The following is an 18,119-nucleotide window of genomic DNA, read 5'->3' on the forward strand; positions in this document are numbered from 1 at the left end:
AATGATAATGTCATGGCAAAAATGCGCGTTTGACTACGAGAGGACAGCACTTTGTTCAACTTTCCTAAAGAAGACTCCCCCTTCCATATATTGTGGCCTCTCCTGGAACCGCCACCCTAACATGGTGGAGGGGTTTGAGCACCTGTTGTCGGGGGCTTCGTGCCCCTGGTAGGGGGCACGAAGACACAGGTCACAAGAAACAGGTCCTAAGTGACGGGTCAGACAAAGAGCTGTTCAGAAGCCCCTTATGAGAGACCAACAGGCCTGTTTAGAACCATGTCCTACTGTGGACCCAACACCTGCAGGAGGAGCCATAAGGGGCTGGTGCAATGTGAGACCTGGCAATGGACACGTGGAAGAAAATGGATGGATGGATTTTGTGGACATATTAGTTTAAAGATCTCAATAATGCATTAAAAGAGTTTTTAGTTAAAATTCAAATCATGTGTTGTTTTTGAGGGTCAAAGTTCAATAAATCTGGCTTGGAATCCTGAAAAATCCTTCAGGAAAACCCTTCAAAAATATTTTTACAAAGAAGACTGGAAAGTTTTAAGTCTGTAGGAACCGCTAAAGTGTATTACCTAAAGCTGGCAGCCATAGAAAGAGTACGTTCTCTTTAAAACGTAGAGGACCACTTCCAGGAGGAGAAATTACCCGACTTAAAGGAATAGGCCACCGTTTTTACATACTAAAATATGTTCTTACCTCACTTTAGACGTGTTAATATATCCCCGTCTGGTCTTTGTCCGTGCGCTCTGTCACGCAAACGGAGCACATACGCAGCCTCTCCCACATATCACATAGCTCCAAAAAAGCTCACGATAGAAGCTACCAAGCTCTTCCACGTGTTCCCTATTTAAATAAAGTTACGTGAAGTGTTTTCATGCAAAGTATATTTACCCAGAAATGTAACATGTCGATTTTATAAGCAAATAAAAAGGGGGACTATATTGTGAGGCGTAATGATACGAGGAGTAAAACGTCTGCGCAGTAACTCCTAAAGGTTATTGACGGAAGTGAGCGGGGAAGTCTTTAGGAGTTACTACGCGGACGCTTTGCTCCTCGTATCATTACGCCTCACAATATAGTCCCCCTTTTTATTTGCTTATAAAATCGACATGTTACATTTCTGTGTAAATATACTTCGCATGAAAACACTTCACGTAACTTTATTTAAATAGGGAACACGTGGAAGAGCTTGGTAGCTTCTATCGTGAGCTTTTTCGGAGCTATGTGACAACTGGGAGAGGCTGCGTATGTGCTCCGTTCGCGTGACAGAGCGCACGGACAAAGACCATACGGGGATATATTAACTCGTCTAAAGTAAGGTAAGAACATATCTTAGTATGTAAAAACGGTGGCCTATTCCTTTAAGCGTTGGTTAAGTGTTTTCAGCTCTTGAGAAGAACACGGCCTCAGAATGGCTCAAACATGAAACAAAACACTCCTCCAGGTATATTTTACACAGTGAAACCTTCAAAAACGCTCCAGGACCTGCCCGTGCTCATCCCTCTCCCTCTCCAAACTCCTCCTCTGAGCGGGCCCCGGTGAAAGTAGGCTGCCGCGGTCCAAGGTGATCCCGCTGAAGGAGCTCGTTCCTGGGGCGCGGGGAGGAGGGCGCCGTGGGCTCCGCTGGTTCTCTCGAATCAAGGTCAAAGCCGTCTTTAAAATCTGGGACAGTTCTCCTCGAGAGAGACGCTCCTCATCACGCCGTCGCTGTGGCAGAGTAAGTGCAGCCTGTTACACAAAACCAGGAGGAAGAGGAAGCTGTAGATGCGTTCATGTCCGAATGTCCACAAGTCTGTTTTTAGTCCACTGCTTATTCGCTTATTTGTCACACCATTCTGCAATAAGGACTAGGGCTGTCACGGTATGAACATTTTACCTCACGGTTATTGTGACCAAAATTATCGAGGTTTTCAGTATTATCGCGGTATTTTATTTAATGTGTGTTAATATGTTCAGAAAGCATTGATAGTCCTGCACAAACTGAAATAGTTTCAAAAAAGTTGAATAGTGCTTATTACATTAAAAAAAAAAAATACAGACAAATCCTTATCAAAAGTGCAACTTTTCACATCAAAGTAAAGGAACTATAACGATGTGTTGTTGATCATTTCGAGGGTATTACATTTATAGCACCAGAAACGAAGAAGAATATTTTTGAACAAGATAAACCGTTTTCAGTTTGTGTCCTTCCAGTGAGCTTTCACTTTGCAGATTTGGGAAAATGCCATCAGACAGTGGTCATTATTAAATTCATAATACTGCGGCGAGAGTGAATCTGCCAATGTAACGCATTGTGCCATTGTGCGGAGGTATCCGGACACGGCTTATGTGCTGGCAGTGGTACTGCAGCCGCACTATAGGGCGACTCGTTTCATTCTCCCTCAACCCAAAGTCCCACATCAGCATTTCAGCTAAAATGCTAACGTTAACTTACTGCTATAGAGGGAGACGGTCACGCAGGTGAGTCAGAGGTTCGAAGTATTGCTTCTCTAGAGACACTTTTTCCTGCACGTTCCGCAAACAGGAAAACTGTCTCGATCAACTGTCCTTCGGCTTTCTTAAAACAGCCAAAATGTGTCCAGACTTCAGGCTCGGTCTCTGAGGCTGATAGATCCTGCGCGCTGTCGTCTCGGACATGATTCCACCTTCGAGAAATTTTGTTTTGGTTGTAGCTACAGAGGCGCCTGGGCGGCAACTTCAGCAGATGAGACGGCGGCTCATGAGGCTCACTTTGCCTAAACCGCGGGCGCGGTAATCCACCACGGTAAAATATTTTTTCAAAAACAAGACGGTAATTATTATTGTCAACATTTTTACTGGGGTTTACCGCTACACCAGTAACTGTGACATCCCTGATAAGGACAAAAGTACTGCACTAAAAACTGAAAAGTACACAGCAAATATTGTGTCCATTTGAACCTATAATATTAGGTTCATTTATTAATTACCATTACAAACACTCTCCCAGCGGCTGGAACATTGACGCCTTTTATTTTGTAGGGACAACAGGAAGTGCTTCACTGCTATTAGCGGAACGTTCACATCAATGTCAGATTTCTCTACTTTCGTTTTTACCACAGACTTGGATTATTTGTTCTTATCTCTATTCTTTGCAGCTACATTTGGTGCCACTACAGTAAAATATGTAGAAGGTATTGAGGATTATCCATATATTGTCATATTTGTGCATACCTTTCAAAATAAAGGTCCAGACCTGAGAAATAAAGGTGGCAGAGAGTTGCTCATTTAATATTTGATAACTGGTGCCAATTTAGTGTCACTACAGTGATCAATACAGTGAAAGCTTAGAAGCTATTAAATAGTACCTATTCTATAAATCATCATCTGTTGACGTAAATTTCAAAGTAAAGGCTCAGACTTATAAAATAAAGGTTGTAGTAAGTTGCTGGTATGATAATTAATAACTGGTGCCAATTTAGTGCCACTGCAGTGAAAAATATAGAAGGTATTGAAGTTTATCCACAAATTGTCGTATTTGTTTCTACATTTCTCTCCTCTCACTTCTCAATAAAACTAAGTGATGGGACGAGTTTAACAACTGCTTGTTTTGCTGTTTTTGAGTGAAACCTTTGGATTAAATTAAACTACAGACATTGCATGCCCATATCAGTGTGGAGCTTTTGTGAAAGGTTACACAATGAGAAGACATGTCCCCTACGCCCATCACAGTGCGAGCAGCAAGACTGAAAAACATCGAAAACGCTAGCATGAACTCTGCCCAGCCGTTGTCACTCGAGTTACTATAGATACAGACGGCGTCTCGTCATAGAAGGGGGCGTGGCTTCGCCAAGGGGGAAATAGAATCTTTAGAGAAACACAATTTTCCACTCTTTTTAGCCATTTCTGGTGGAATGGGCTCTATGCACAGTGACCCCACGTGATTTCCGCCTGGACAGTCAGCCAGACGCTGTCCTTCCTGTCCGTTATCTCTTCCCATTAAAAAATTAGCAAGTCCCACAGAAATGAAGCAATAGCTCAAGATTTGGTAAAGGACAGCGAGTAAAAGTTCAGATGTGACTGGAGCAGGTTAGAAAATAATACGTGAGACGTAACGACCTCACTGGAGGAAACCTCCGTGTTCATAACGGTGGATGTTTTTGTCTTGAGGCTAACGCGGCTAACACAAAATACAAATTTAATCTAGCGCAAAGTTTTGAAAAGAATCGTCCTGTTAATGGTTTAAATAATATTTACTTGTTTACATGTTATATTATCATTTTTCAACACTAGCCTTTAGCTCTAAGATAAAAGCTCCGCCCCTTACGACAGCTGGCGTTTCCTTTGGGTGCTGGATTCATAGCGAACATGATGTTTGTAATACGTTTCTGTGACTGTCCATCAGTAACTCGTTTCTTTAACCAAATCCTGAGCTATCTCTTTATTTGTGTGGGACCCTGCTAGTTGTGAATGCAAACGATCGGCGACAGGAAGTCCAGCGTCTGATGCCGTCTGTATCTATGCCGCAAATGTGAATGGTGAGATAGGAAAAGCTGTGAAATGTTGGTGGGGACACGTCCACACCAGACCTCAAGGTCACGCCCATGAACACGGCGGACGGTATACGAGTCTTACCTTGGCTTACGAGCTTACGAGCACTGCTTTCAGAGGGGAGGAAAAGCCTGCTCTCTTCTCTATCTTCTATGTCAGGAGAATCGGACAATGACGGATAGCAACTGTTGCTATGAGCTATGAGTTGCGAAAGGTCAGTCGTTGAGAACATCAGTGACGAGGGAAACCACAACGCGGCCTTGCACATGGCCCATTGGTTCAGCCCATGAATCAATTATAAACACCACAACCTTAAAGGTATTGGCAAAATCTAAAGAATAATGGCGATAACGTCTCCATGATGTGTGTCTGAACCATTTCAAAAAGCGCTTACTTGCTTTCCGGCTCTGCAGAATCACAAAAGCGTCGGTCTTTAGTGCGTTTGTGAAGCCGCTGCTGTCAATACTGTCTCCGGCGCTCTCAGCTGGAGCCGCTCTGTCACATCTGACCAGCAGGGGGCCCGCACACACAGCACACACTCGCCTCGGTCTGAAAGTGGGGTGCATCAGCGGGAGGCAGCTCGCACTCACTGCAACAATCAGGAGGAACTCTGCAGCCGATAATCAGAGCAAACAACTGCGGCGAGATCCAGGAGGAGAGAGGCAACACCGACCACTGTAACCACGGCTCTGCGTCCTCCCCTCACCTTCACCGCCATGAGGCATTTACCCAATATGAGCCAGTGTGGGCCATTGGCATGACTTTTACGATTGTACTCAAGACGGGGTTACATGGATTCTCTGTTGGTGCAGCCTTAGCTCAGTATCCATGTACTCTGAGGTTAGTAACGATGGTAAAATACGTTTCCCGAAGTTTGTTTTTGAGCGAGTCAGAGATTGCACCAGTTGTAATCACCATTCGACTTAAAAGTAGGGGAGTGTTGGGCGATTTGCAGGTATTTGGTGAAAATCTCAATCACATCTTTATCACTGTCTTATACTTTGTTTGTTGAAACTGCGATTATTGATCTTAAACAGTTGAAACAAAATAGCTGTAGTTTTACTTCCAAATTGTCCTAACTCTGTAGTGAAGTGACACAATGGAGAGTGTTCTTACTTTGCATTGAAAGGATTCACCCTTCGAGATGGGGCGTGGAGCTCACATACTCGGGAGGAGCTCGGAGTAGAGTCGCCGCTCCTTCACGTAGAGAGGAGCAGCTGAGGTGGCTCGGGCATCTGTTCCGGATGCCTCCTGGTCGCCTCCCTCGGGAGGTGTTCCAGGCATGTCCTATTGGGAGGAGGCCTCATGGAAGACCCAGGACACGCTGGTGGGACTATGTCTCCGAGCTGGCCTGGTGTCGCCTCGGGGTCCCCCCAGAACAGCTGGAGGAGGTGTGCGTGGATCGAGAAGTCTGGGCATCTCTGCTGAGACTGCTGCCCCCGTGACCCGGCCCCGGATAATGCGGAAGAAAATGGATGGATGGATGGATGGATTAAGCTTAGTAAGAGATCGAGAGGTGAGGAAAGCTTTTCCTGGGTACGTAGGACCTCAGGAGTAGAACAGCTACTGGAGAAGATCCTAAGATTGAAGAAGTGCGAGTAGCTCAAAACACGAGTATCTTTTTGACAACTGCGGTCTTCAGCCCTATCTGCAAAGACACTTCCATAGGGGGACTGTTCGTCCCAGACTGCACAGTCCCAAATTCAAGGCTCCTGAACTTGGAGTCCCGGATCAGCGCTGCCTGATTAAAGAAACAGGCCACCGTTTTTCAATACTGAGATATGTTCATATGTATGCTTAGACGAGTTGATGTGTACCTGTCTGGTCTTTTTGTGCTCCCTCAGTCACGCAAAAAGACCAAACATGTTGTTAGCATTTGGAATCTCCCAGTATATTCCTATAGCTCCAAATGACGTGAAGTTAGAAGCAACCAAGCTCTTCCACAGGCACAAAGACCAGACAGGTACGTATCAATTCGTCTAAGCTCAGGTAAAAACATGTCTCAGTATGGAAAAACAGTGGCCTGTTCCTTTAAAGAGCGACACAAACGCCTCTGTAAAGGCTGGTTATTATTGGCAGAAAGAGCACTACAGCACTCTGGTTTGCAAACCTTTCTTTTGGGCTACAGATGTGGTGGGTCATTTCTGTCTAATATAGTTTGTCCTGGGACTTATCGGTGTAAACTTTGAGGACAGAGATAGAGAGAGCTGCAGTAAAGAGACAAGAAATAACTCATAATGCCAGAGTCTGTACTTATCTTTGTCTCTTATAAAAAGAGGGAGAGGAAAACCAGCAGAGAAAAACACTCTCCTCTATTTGTGTTAAACTCCCCGGCCCCTCCGGGACACCAGCCCACATTTCAGGCCATGTCATCTGGTCACCCAAACTTCCGTCCGCCCTGGGTCCATCTCTAGCCTGTCCATCCATGGGAGTGGATCTCTCCTTATGGTTCTCCTCGAGGCTTGTCTTTTCTCACGCAGAGTTTTTGGGTTCCTCCTGCTGCGTAGGAGAGTCTAAGGACGACAGACGCCCGGGGCACGTCTCCATTTGCTGCTGATGCTTATTTGGACATTACATTTGTGTTTGCGTGTCACTGTTTTGATGTTCGGTGCAGCCCTGTGAGGCAACTCTTCTTGTGATGTTGGGCTACACAAAAATAACGTAATTTGATTTCGATTGCAGTAAAACAAAGTGAATAATATAGTGCAGCACTAAAACTTTGGAGTTACCCCAGCTTCAAAGCGCTGTCCCGGCGTCCTGTGCTGGTCCCTGGCGGCGCGGGGGCGAGACGGTGCCCGCATTAAGGTGTAATGAGAACACTTTCCTCTCTCGTTTGTCATCTTTTCGAGCACCTTCCTAGAGAACCTAGAGTTTTCTCTAGTTATCTGCTAGTTAATAAACTTCTTTATGAAAGTCAGGCAGTTAATCAATTGTCAAAATGAACTTAAAAACTGGAAAATTGAATGAAAACATAAATGGAGTTTGTTCACCAGTGGAACAAGAATGATTTTTCTTGCCTTTGACTTTTCCCTAAGTTGAAGGGTTTGTATCTTATTTTAAGTGTAGTGTACAAGTAAATGTATCTTGTTCATGCTTGTTTCATTGGAAATCTTCTTTCAAGACCTGAAGAGCTTGAAGAAGCTTCTGTGACTAGAATCGAAATGTCCTCAACTTTACCAAACCCAGTCCAGTCGATGATTTAACCTTTTTCTACGATGGATACTCCCTGGATGAATGAGAACCTTCACAAACTTATTTCAAAACCCAAGCCCAGCCATTTGTCTAAGATAAGAAGCACTTTCTTCAGTGTGTTACTGATCTGATCTGTTGGTCAGGTCTAGGTTCAGCAACACTATGAGCCCAAAGAATAAGATCAGCTGAACATCTTGAAAGAACAGGTTATTCCATCAGTAGATTTCTTTTTCCCTCATGGCACAAGTGTTTTCCAAGAGGGCAATGCCAGGATCAATCGGGCTCACATTGTCAAAGAGTGGTTCAGGGAGCATGAGATGGATCTGCCGCCGCAGAGTCCAGATCTTAACCCCCATTGAGAATCTTTGGGATGTGCTGGAGAAGGCGTTACGCAGTGGTCACACTTCCCCATCAGATCGTGGTTAATAGTGAACGCAACACTGGATCTTTTGACACTGCTTAGGCTGAAAGGAACAGGCCACCGTTTTTCCAGACTGATATGTTGTTACCTGAGCTTAGACGAGTTGATGTGTACCTGTCTGGTCTTTACGCGTACGCTCAGTCACGCAAAAAGAACAAAGATGTTGTTAGCATTTAGCCTCTCCTCCTTTCCTTTACGGGGCCAAACGGGGTGAAGTCAGAAGCGACCAAGCTCTTCCAAGTTTTCCCTATTTAAATACGGTTACGTGAGTAGAACATGAAGTAACACAAAATAAATGTTCTAAGCAAATAAAAGGGGTACTACATTGTAAGGCGTAATAATAATAATAAACACTTCCACGTCCATGCAATATAGTACCACTTTTTATCCTTCATTTTGTGTAACTATACTTGGACTACTCGTGTAGCCGAAGTTAAATAGGGAAAACTTGAAAGAGCTTGGTCGCTTTTAACTTCACCCCGTTTGGCCCCATAGAGGAGAGGGGAAGAGGCTAAATGTTAATGTGGCAGTACGGGGTCGCTTGTCCTGGGCTCACCTATAAAGGGCGCTGCTTTCCCGTCCCTGCCCCTCTCTGACCTGTCCACCACCAGTCAGGAACCGGCCTACCTTCACGATGGGCGCACTGCAGCTGCAAGGAGCGTAAAGCCGGCAGTTTGGCGAGAAGTGTGCAGGCCTCGGCGTCGGACTCCTTGTGTGCGTGATGAGGCGTTTGTGTACAAGACCTGTGGCGTGCCAGACCCTGCGCTATTTTGGGGAACTGTTGTACTTCATACTGTCCATGATCAATGAAACTGTCAAACTGTCTGTGCCTTGGGCAGAATTTAAAGCTGTCCAACGTAGTCCATTTTTTATGAAAATACCAAAATGAAGAAGATAAAATATATTTATTAATAAACTAAGTAACATAAATCCCCTCCTGGACCCGCTACCTCTACGTGGTGGAGGGGTTTGAGCACCCGATTGATCCTGGGGCTATGTTTTCGGGGGCTTCGTGCCTTGTCTCCTATGGCAAACAGGTCCTAAGTGACGGGTCAGACAAAGAGCGGTTCAGAAGCCCCTTATGAGACAACAGGCCCGGTTAGAACCATGAGGCCGTCCTCCTGTGGACCCACCACCTGCAGCAGGAGCCATAGGGGCTGGTGCAATGACCCGGGAACGGACAAGTGGAAGAAGATGGATGGATGGATGGATGGATGGTAACATAGAGTAAATGGTCATGTCTCTGTCATAATTGAGCCTGTTAAAAACCTGTGTTGCCTGCTAGTAAAAGTAAATTAATGTTTACATGCATTAAAGTCATGGACGCTTACTAGCGCCTTTCCATTCGGCTACACTAACAACATCTTCGGTCTTTTTGCGTGACTGAGCGCACGCACAAAGACCAGACAGGTACATATCAACTCGTCTAAGCTCAGGTAAGAACATATCTCATATAAATGTCTGTGCGTTTAAAAACTTATATTTGAGCAGCATCAGGTTCGCGGTTGTATCAGCTACGCAGCGGCGGAGTGATCTGCCAGAAAATAGTCCCTCAAAATGCGATCATTCATGTGATGCAAGGTCAGTTATATTCCAAACATTATTCTATCGACACATTTATATGGTTAGTCTGGGGTTAGAAGTGATTTGCCTCAGGTGCACTGTGGAGCGGGTCAGACTGTTTTTAATGCAGGTGTAGCAAGTGCGGTGCAGATTAAATGCTACCCATGGAGTGGATCGTATAGGCTAGTGTCAGAAGGTATAGACTCGGCTCTAGAAGGGAGAGGCAGGAGACTGAAATTTAGTTGGCTTTTCTTTGGTACCATATATTTGACAATGAAAATGACATACAGTTGCAGTGCACAATATTTACAGTGAACAGAAACCCAATTAATAAACGCGGGCCCTTCAATAAGATCAATGAGCTCAATATGTGGACAAAAGTAACTGGAAGCTGTTTCACAAATACAGTCTGCGTTGTAACCGCCACAAAACCAAATCAACCCCAACCCCGCCCAAAGTTCAATACAGAATCCCACGTCTGAGATTCTGTAAGTATAGTCCAAGGGAATTGAATGAAAGTTCGGGGAGGGAAGGTGTGTGCGTGTGTGGTGGACAAGGGAAAAAAGAGAGTTCGTGGGGTGAGAGGTTTGCGGCTGCAGAGCGCCTCCTACCGGCCCGGCAGGAATGAGTGATGCTTCAGCACAATGTGCCAATCTTTAGGTTCAGTTCATTAGGCTAGGCCTCCTTCATAGCTCGCCATCAATCTTGGGAACCTGGCCTGTAGAACAGTACCAAAGTCCCAGTAAATCACAATGTACATTATTATCATCATCATCTTCAGTGTGCACAACTCATATTAAATAGCACTAATTGCACTACATTAGTTTCAACAATAAACATATTTACATCTTATCCTTTAAATTCACATCATACTAAATAATATGCGCTACATTATTTAGCAACCAACACATTGTTTACAAACCATGGTCAACGGCTCAAAGTGTATCACACATTCACTTAGAACAAACAATCAATAGGCAATAAGCTTCGTTAGAAACATGGGGAATCGACTTTGACTTATAGATTCCCTTTAACAGTCATTACTTTGGTAGAAACAGGCATTTTGTTGACGAACAGATTAGGCTAACCGGTGAGCTACCCGCACCCATATGAATGAATGAAGTGCGGCCAGGCAAATGCTAATGCTACGGCTATCACAAAGCTTACCAGTTCCGCGCTTCCAACGCGCTTTCCTCACGGTCCCCCAAGGCACGGCGGAAGGCTCCTGAGAGTATACAAATAACCGGGTAAGAAACAAGCGGGTTTAGATTAGAACGATAGCAACAACAAACAAAACAGACCTGCCGCTCTCTCTCGTGTGGCTTCCCCACGGCTCCTACTCGCACTGACTACAGCGGCATATTAGAACGTACGCGACTGGTCGCGCTGACCCACGTAACCGCGTGACGTCATACGCACAGCAACCGTGATTGGCTTAGACAATACAATACAGGGATGGGCAGGTTTTCCCACCTGGGTTACACAGGCTAGCTGATACCATAGAAATGCGCTAGCCTTGCATTAGCCAAGCGCTACGAAACTCTTCAAACATAAAAACTGCATGAATTACCCAAGAAAATATCTCCAGAAATCAGCAACACTCTGGATAACTAAGAAATGAGGCCTTATGTCAAAAATCCAGAAATATCCCTTTAACTTCTAAAAAGTGATTTGTAAACTAGCCACCACCGTGTTAACTCATTTTCTGGACAATCGTGAGTGTGGTGTAATAAAAATATCACGGGTGGCGCCATATTGTTTTGGTCCCCGCCTTTTAGATGCTAGACATTACAACCAAATATTAAAGCGTGGACTGAAAACAAACGTCATCAAACTGTTTGATTAGAACAGAAAGAAAGAAAGAATTCGTGCCAGTCGAGCGTTCAACTGTAGAAACGCGATAAAGCATCAGACAGGTGTGAGAGACAGTGCAGTATCTTTCCTTTGTGTCTCCTGATCCTGAGCGTCAGTTTGATCAGTTCATTTAAATGCATGAAATGAAGCCTTCCTCAAACCTGGCCCCGACCACCGCGGACTCTCCGGACTCTAATGAAACGATGCATGGGGAGAGTTTATCTTTCAGCAAAACTCCGGTGCTTCTGATTCAGTCGAAGCGAGTCTCCGTCTGTCAGACTCATAAATCATTCCGAAGGTTGTTGTCTTATTGACGAGGCGTTCATTAATCAACACAGCGGCGCCGCCATCTGTTTCCCCTGTGTTTAAACGCGCCGCGGCGGAGTGGTTAGCCCGTCTCCTGCCCCTCAGTCTGCGGGCTGGGAGTGGAGTGTGCGTTTGCAATAAAAGAATCGAAACCATATCTTATGCTTTTTGAACTTAAATTTCCCTCTCTACAAATCTGGGTCGTGTTAAAAATTCATCTTTTGGCTGCGTTTGTGAAGCGAGCGGTCGGTGTTTCAATCAGGCGATTGAGAGAATGCGGAGTAGCCTCATTACAGCGCCCCCCTGTGGCTTCCTCCATGGTGATCAGTTAATGTTTCCCTTTATACAGTCCAGCGAGGAGTCGTGCATTGGTACTTTTTTTCCCTTAGAACCAGTCGCACATGTTTTAGATTGGACTTGGGTTTCCTGAAGCTGCAGATGAGACTAAAGCACACATTTCATCTCGCGTGAACAGACTTTGGCCACATTTGAACCTCAGAGTTCAGCCACTGAGCGAGGCCCCTCACATCAGTCCTCTATGGCTCCCAAGATGATTTTGAAAACACGATTGCACATAAGAGAGATCTGAGCCACTCTGTTGAGATATTTAGCGATAGTTTCTCCCTTAAAGCTACTCTAAGTGATCCCGTTTGATCCCCTGCACCGTGTAAACACAAACACGTGAACAAGAGATCGCAAATGTCCGAAGCCGAAGACGCAACAGCAGTTAGCGGCTAACAGTTTAGCATTATGACAGAAGTTTGCAAAAAGATGGTGAACTGACAAATATGTGACCGACCTGCTCTGATGCAGCTGAAATCCTCCTGAAATGTCCGTTTGTTTATTAATCCAATATCTGCAGGAGCTGTCAGGTCTTTGTCCTCCTTTTTTTTTCCTCACAAAGCAAAGCAGCACCGGAGCAGAGGCTGAGGTGTTCAAGGGTTGCAGGAAAAAAAAAGAACTGCGCTGTAAACTTATTTCTAAATGGAATTATTATGTTCTAAATGTCCAAAAAAAGTGACAGACTTTCATGAGAGTTCACTACTCCACCTACTGATGAAAAAATTCAAAAAGACATCACTTAAGGCAGCATTAACGTCTTAGTTTTTATATCAGAGTATAAAAAAGACAAAACTTACCCTGTGCGATGCTTATTTAATGGAGTTTTGTCCGCAAGCGAGGGATATCCCGGAAGTAGCTACTACATTGCTGAACAAAGCCGGCTTTCCTTTGCGCATTCATTCACAAATATTGACATATTTTACATCCACGTGTCCTGCAAAGGGTCAGGGAGCTGACCCTATAATCCAAATATGGTAAATTTCTTTCTGTAGAAAAGACCCGAGAAATGTTCTCAGAGCCGCTTTTCTCAAAATGAGGTTTTTGCTCCATTCATGCAACGACCTCATCACTTTAGTCGCTCCTACAGACTCTAAACTTTCCAGTCTGGGAAATATAATATTATTATTAATACAATATTTTGGAAGGATTTTTCAGAAGGATTTTTAAATATCTATTTCCTAGAATACAGAAAAACATGGCAGAGTTTTTCACTAGCTTATTCAAAAACCATACAAGATCCAAAATATAGGCACATCCATCCATCCATCCATTTTCTTCCGCTTTATCCGGCCGGGTCGCGGGGGCAGCAGTCTCAGCAGAGATGCCCAAACTTCCCGATCCACACACACCTCCTCCAGCTGTTCTGGGGGGACCCCGAGGCGACACCAGGCCAGCTCGGAGACATAGTCCCACCACCGTGTCCTGGGTCTTCCACGAGGCCTTGTCCCACTAGGACATGCCTGGAACACCTCCCGCGGGAGGCGACCAGGAGGCATCCAGAACAGATGCCCGAGCCACCTCAGCTGCTCCTTTCGACGTGAAGGAGCAGCGACTCTACTCCGAGCTCCTCCCGGGTAACTGAGCTCCTCACCCGATCTCGAAGGGTGCGCCCAGCCACCCTGCCAAGGAAACTCATTTTGGCCGCTTGTATTCGCGATCTTGTCCTTTCGGTCATTACCCAAATCTCATAACCATGACTATAGGCACATATTTTTAAAATATGAAAACATAGAATTACAGAAAACTTGCAACACATTTTTTCCCTCATATTTATGTCAGTAATGTTTGAGGCTGCAGTAGTTTCAAATTGACATCACAAAAGAAAAAATCCCCATTCACTTGCAGTGTTAGAAGTTAAAGGGATATTTCAGGATTTTTGACACAGGGCTTCATTTCCTGGTTTTCCAGAGTGTTTCTGGAGGATTTCTGGAGATATATATAAATATATTTTTTATGCAGTCCTTATATTTGAAGAGTTTAGCGGTACTAGACTAGTGCTAGGCTAGTGCATGTCTATGTTAACTAGTAGCCTGCATTAAAAACCTCTTCAAAATCATGGGGTCGTCCTCCAAACGTTGCCATACCTGATTTGTAGAAAGCTCCTTTGTGAATTCCATTTGTAGTAATGCGGCCGCAGGTAAACAAACTACTGTAGATCCGGTAACCCAGCAGATCACTCCACCACTGCGTAGCTACAACCAGGAAGCTAATACTGCTCAAATATAAGTTCTTTCAAATGCAAAAAATGATTCAGACATTTATATGGGTAGTCCAGTGTTATAAGTGATTTCCCTCAGGTGCACTGTGGAGCGGGTCAGACTGTTTGTAATGCAGGCTACTAGTTACCATAGACATGCACTAGCCTAGCACCATTAAACTCTTCAAACACAAGGACTGCATGAATTCAAAATAAAAAAAAATCTCCAGAAATCAACAACACTCTGGATAACTAGGAAATGAGGCCCTATGTCAGTGCTTTTACTTCTTCATTCCATCAGTGGAATCAGCACAAATATCTGAAAAAGTTGTATGTGTTCTCTTCTACATGATTTTTTGGTCGGGCGCCCGCTCCCACGCTGCGTAAACCCGGCCAGCTCCAGGAGGCCTCCCTTTCATCGCAGAGAGGAACAGTTCAAAGCGTTTTTTTTTTTCTTTTCTTGTTTTTTTTTTTTAATCAGAGCGCGTTTATTACAGGGAATCTTCGGGGAGACGGACTTTACTGAGCTGAGAAATGAGCTTTACACGCGCCCTGACAATTAACGAGATTAACCGGTCACACCGCGGCGCCGCGTACACGAGGACACGGCCTGAAATACGTACAGTAATTAAAAATCAACCTCAAGAGCGGGGAGAGTAAACAACGCGCGCCAATCCCATCCACTGGAGTGCAGACGGGTTTTCACGTTTGATGTTACAGCGTTAATCCATAGTGTTACACCAGTGAAGTGGCAATGATGGCGATTTGAGGGAAAAGTCGTTGTTGTTTTTGTGTTCGGAGCGTAATCGAGAGAGAGAACTGGGACTCACTCATGGCCCTTGTGTACAGTATGGTTTCACAGCCCTAGAAGGCTATTGATGCGTTTGTGGCATGAGAAATGTTGGGCATTAAAAGTAGTTTTACCTTGGTCTAGGTGAATACTCGATTCTGATTGGCTGGAGGGTGTCCGTTAAAAAGTGATAATGTAAACTTAGCCCAGCAACAGTTAAATAACAGTTTAATCACGTTCTAAATCCAGACGGCATCTCTTGAATCGCCCATATATGGTCATGTTTGAAAACAGATAAAAGGGAAAACAATTTGGAGAAAAATCTAAACTTTCTCTAATTATTCAAAAAGTACTTTAAAGTAATAGTCTGGAAGTCTTAATGTTTTACAAATGTTATAAAATTAGCAAAATCCAACACCTGGTCCACCTTGATGTTAAGGCGAGACACGGCAGGTGAAAGTATTGATTTTTCACGCAGTGGTCGAAGTGGAGATTTTTATCTATTTTCCTCCCTTTACATCGTAGTTTTACTTTTAGTTTTATGATGTTTTGTCTGTGAGGTGGGGGCAACCCGGAAGTAGCTTCTGCGGCGCGTCAAAAGGCTGTCTTTCCCGCGGGTATTCATTCATAAATATTGACAGATTTTACATCCACGTGTCCTGCTACTCCTTAGCAGGACACGTGGTGAGCAGGACCTGTGATGACGCTTTCACCCAAATATGGTATTTTTCCTCCTACGAGACGCTGGTGCGGAAGAGTCGGAGAACGGGCCGCGCATGCGCAGTCGTTAAAAAACTTCAGGGCTGGTTTTCTCTGAATGAGAGAAGCCGCACTCGGGCAGAGCCTGAGCCCTTATAGAAGCTCCCACAGACTCCAAACTTTACAGTCTGAGACCTAACAATATTTTGAAGGGTTTTTCAGAGGGATTTTTTAATATCTAATTCCTAGCCTGATTTATTCAGCTTTGAAACAAAAAAAAACAGGCGAAATTTGAGTTTTTACAGATTTTTTCATTAGTTTATTGAAAAACTAAACAAAATATCCAAAATCCCCTCTGAAAAAATCTTAGTTACTAATATGTCAATAAAATAAAACCATAAAATTCATTATTTTGATTTCGTTGCCCAAAATATAGGCAATTTTGGCAATTTTAATGCTCAAAATGCCTTGTTTTTTTGTGAAAACATAAAATGACAGAAAAAGTGCAATAAATTTTTTCTCATATTTATATCAGTAATGTTCAGCAAAAGTTTCAAATTGATATCTCTACATTTATTTATTTTTCCCTATTCACCTGCAGTGTCTCGCCTTAAGTTAGTAATAACATATTATTTTTTGTAGAGTCCCTCCTTCCCAGATCTCAGCAACTCATCAGAGTCTAGTATCCTCCCGTGTTGACCAATGAGAAGACCTTTTCCTGTGAACTGGCCTGTAAGGTCCAATCAGGAGGGAGGGGGAGGAGCTTGATCGTTTTTACTTTTGAATATTCTGCTTCTGTTATCCTCATTTTTGCAAACTAAGAAGGGCTTTCTGGTTAAAGAGGGGAGGAATTTGATTGTTTGCTATCAAATGTCACTCTGTCCTCGCTTTGCAAACTTACAGACTATCACTTTAACAAATGCTGAATTATGAGCATAGTTTTGAAGACACAAAGGCATGGGGAGGAGCAAAGTGGTTCAACAGCCCATAAATACATAAATACTGGAGAATGCTAACATGATGCTACATGTTAGCATCGAGCTAATGCTAATGTTAGCTAGCGCTAGCTACGACTGCAGTTTTTTGGCTTCTACTGAACAATCTGCTGTGAATAAACATCCATATGGACCCGTTTGAGACTTGACTATATTTGTATGTGATAAATACGTTTATATTTCGCCAGAAAATGGCTAAAAAGTGTGAAAAGAAGAAGATTCAATTTTCCCCCTCGGAAACAATAGGACAATCGTAACGATAAACAATTGAGCTGGAACTGGCTTCAGGTTTAACAGCTTAAAAGTGAAATAACTCCTGCCCAGGCCCCAATCAACAGTTTCAGTTCGCAGGACCATTGTATAAGCAGGATAATCCCTTTTTTTCTTCCGATACGTTACTGGGGGTTTGAGTATCGGCCGATGACCGATATTAGCCGATACCAAGAGACTTTCTTAAAAGTGTCTTTCTCTGAGTGAAAAAGTGAATGGTTTCTTTTCTCCATTTTGAGTTCAATGAAGTCTTATCTTTTCTTGCAAACGAGATGTTTCAGATCAATTATTTTGAAGACATTCAAAATTACGTGTTCAACAAAGAATGTAATTTACCTTAAAATGCCCCTGTGGACTCGGCTATGTGGGGAAAACCACACCATCAATTAAAACTTGAAAAGCACAACAAAGGTGTAGCATCAGGAATGGAGACCTGGGAAATCCAGTGGCTGTCCATTTTCAGGAGGCACAGCATCCTGTCTCCTCTCAGATATATAAGGATAGAGCAGGTGAAACTCCCGAGAAGAGGAGGGGACAGCGGCCCCCACGACCCTGCAACGGAAAAGTGGAAGAAGATGGATGGATTATTTAGTATGTAAATATATATGACTCCGAAAAGTTGGCTTTCGTCAGGAGCAGATTGTGAACAGAACTGGAGAATGTTTTGTGCGTAAGAGTCCTCCAGACTGTTCTTAGGAGTTGTTCTTACAGAGCAGGGGTGTCCAAACTACGGCCCGTGGGCCAACCGTGGCTAATTCCAAAAATATAATAAAAAAATAAATAAAAAAATTGGCTTTAATTGAATACATATAAAATAAATGAAAATCCATTAATAGAAAGCTGTGATGAAGGTTGTTTTTTTTTTACTTTAAAAAGCATCAGGGTTTCCCACTAATACATTAGTTTGTACTAAAAAAAGCTGGACCCTGTGTATATTTACCATAAATTACTATTTTCATAGCAGCATAATAG

Source organism: Gobius niger, assembly GCF_951799975.1.
Source record: "Gobius niger genome assembly, chromosome: 10".
In the NCBI taxonomy this organism is placed as follows: Eukaryota; Metazoa; Chordata; class Actinopteri; order Gobiiformes; family Gobiidae; genus Gobius; species Gobius niger.